At 51.0% G+C, this 2,986-nt stretch overlaps 1 pseudogene; it reads right to left on the bottom strand.

Annotated features, from left to right (window-relative positions):
* Window positions 1-327: 327 nt before the first annotated feature.
* On the bottom strand, window positions 328-1,774 carry LOC102423992 (annotated as a pseudogene).
* Between the last annotated feature and the right edge of the window lie 1,212 nt (window positions 1,775-2,986).

Below are 2,986 nucleotides of genomic sequence, written 5' to 3'. Positions count from 1 at the left end.
AAGAACAAATAGATCCAGAGGCACAGAAGCATGGAATAAACTGTCAAATCTCAGAGGGAAGGTAAGAGTTGGTAGGTAGGTGGGGAAGATTAACCAGAGAACTTATATACATACTAGAGGCCTGGTGCACAAAATCCGTGCACCTGTGGGCCCTGCCCTCCAGCCCCCCAATATTCATCTATTTTTGTATATGTGTGTATGTATGCATATTTTGTGTGTTTTTGTTAATCCTCACCTGAGGACATTTTTCACTGATTTTTAGAGTAGGAGGGAAGGTGAGAGACAGAGAGAGAAACATGGATTGGGAAAGACACATCAATTGGTTACCTCCTGCACATGCCCTGATTAGTTCGGGCCAAAACAGCACCACCAACAGCACCACCAACAGGGCTGACTGCTGGCGGCCCCTGGGCTCAGGCGTTGAGCGTATGGCGATTTTCTGTTTCTGTTTCCACTTCTGTAGAGGTCCCGCTTGTAGGAGCTGCTGATGTAGTGACCACTTTCTGTCTTGATCTTCTTGTCCTTCTGTCCTGACTGTTCCACAAACCGCTTCTTCTTCTGGTCCCACTTGAGCTGCTGCCAGCCCCTGGTCAGGTTCTGGGCCTTGTCCCCCATCAGGTCCAGGACAGCGCCAGCCACCTGCTGCTCAAAGGCGCCCCTGTCCCCACCAACGCCCAGGTCCCGTTCACTGTCTGAGTCCTTGGACCGAGAGTGGACTTAGAAATCCTGGTGCAGCGGCCAGGCCTTCTCCTTCCACCTCTTGGCTCCCCACTCAGGTCCTGGCTGCTGCTGTTTCAGGCCCACGACCTCTGTGAAGATGTCCTCCACGCTCTCTCCTACCACCCCCTCCTCCTCCTCTTTCCCAGACTGCTCCGCCTATGGCGATGGGCAGCTCAGGTATGGGCCAGCCAGGCCCTCCTGCCACTCCTACCAGAAGCTGCCGCTTGGCCTGCATCACCTGGCTGCTCAGGTCCTGGCTGGAGGCATTTATCTCAAAGATAGTCGCCCGTGAGAGGTATTGCTTGATGCTGTCCACCAGCCTCGGCAGCTGCAGCTCCTCCTCCTCGAAGCTCGAATTGAAGAGGGGGTGCAGGCCCAACCCTGCAAGGTCCAGCTCCTTGGCCCACTTGATGGACTCTGGCGAGCGCACGTACTGCTGCTGGGTGTTGTCCGCCACGCAACCCAGGCCCGCAGCTCCAGCAATGCCTCCAGGGTGCTCCCCAAGTCACAGTCCTCGTCATCCACCATGCTCTGTGGCACCCGGCCTAGCATGCCGTCCACGCTGACCACATCTGAGGGCTCCTCCTGGGGGGAGCAAGGGTAAGGGCACGACCCAGGAAAGGTGCAGGTCCAGCAGGTAGGGGACCTCATCTGGGGCCGCCAAGGAGTAGACCATGCTACTTGGGCCAGCCTGGGCCACATGACCCACGCGGTGCAGGAAGAGCTTGCCCTTGGTGGGGAAGCTGAAGTTGATGACATTGTCCAGCAGCAGGATGTCCAGGCTCCAGGCGGCCTGGTCAGTCATGATGAGGGTGGAGCACTTGCCATGGGTGAACTTGGCCAGGTTGATCTTGCAGGTTGTCTGGTCCAGGGCGCTGTAAATGTGGGTGCAGCTCACCCGCTGGAGCAGCCTCGGCTTGGAGACCAAGCGGCTGGGGGAAGGCAGATACTCAAAGCCTGAGCCTGGGGTGTGGGGGCTAACCAGGGGGGCCTCCCGCCAGGAGGAGGGGCTTATGGGGCAGATCTGGTGGTTGGCTGCCCCAGTGCGTGTCATAGCAACCAGTGTTTCCGCTGTTCGGTAAATTTTCATATTAGCCTTTTATTATCTAGGACTTGAGGCCCGGTGCATGAATTCATGCACCAGTGAGTCCCTCAGCCTGGCTTGTGGTTTTGGGCCAAAACCAGCTCTCCAACATCCCCCGAGGTGGTCCCAGATTGCGAGAGGGCACAGGCCAGGCTGAGGGACCCCAAAGATGCATGATCAGGACCAGGGTCGCGGGAGGTTGGCCAGCTGGGGAGGGACCATAGGAGGGCTCCAGGGCATGACTGGCATGTCTCACTCAGTCTGGATGGGCCGGATCCCAGCAGCAAGCTCACCTACTGGTTGGAGCATCTGCCCGTGGTGGTCAATGCACATCATAGCAAGCAGTTGAGCGACCTTAGCATATCATTAGCATATTATGCTTTGATTGGTTGAAGAATGGACACTTAGCATATTAGGCTTTTATTATATAGGATAGGATATGCATAACCCCATGGACACAGACAATAGTGTGGTGAAGACCTGGGAGGGGCAGGTGCAGGGTGAAGGGGGTCAATGGGGGAAAAGGGGGAGTTAACATCTATAATATTTTCAACAATAAAGATAAATTTTAAAAATTAAAATTAAAAAGGAATAAAATGGACAAATATACTAGAGTAACATGAAGACCAGCAGAAGCTACTATTCAGAGATTTATTTTTTTCTAGAAGATAAAATTTGCTTTTCTAGCTTCCCTTCCACTGCCTTAACAAAATAATAATATGATTTAAGATCATATACCCTTCAACTCAATTGTAGAAATTTCTGTTTTCATAAATCTGATGTTAGATGGAGCAGCCCAAGTTTACACTGGATATAATAAAGGATGGTGCCTGAGGTCAGAGCTATGTTTAGTTTAATTTCCCAACATTTTAAGTGCGAAATGCTACTTCAGTCAAATTCACTAATTTTGGTTTCTGCTATACAGTCCTTCTTTCATAACTAGTAATATTTTTAAAATAAAAAAGGCAGAACCAATGGAAATAATAAAAATATATCTTCCATGGTGATGCCCTTTTCTAGTTAACATGACTGAAAAGAAACTTGGAGCTGTTAGGAGGTACTACACTGTTTTCCAGTTCCCAGGGAATGGTAAGCAACCTTTCTCATATCCTTTTTCTGACTATAATGCCTTCCGATTCTATTTAGGAGTACGTCTAATTCATTTTTCCAGATTAGCAAGAC

The sequence above is a fragment of the Myotis lucifugus genome, unplaced genomic scaffold, assembly GCF_000147115.1.
Source record: "Myotis lucifugus unplaced genomic scaffold, Myoluc2.0 scaffold_10709, whole genome shotgun sequence".
NCBI classification, from domain to species: Eukaryota; Metazoa; Chordata; class Mammalia; order Chiroptera; family Vespertilionidae; genus Myotis; species Myotis lucifugus.
Note: the sequence above shows the minus strand (reverse complement) of the source record. Positions and strands in the feature narration are given on the sequence as shown.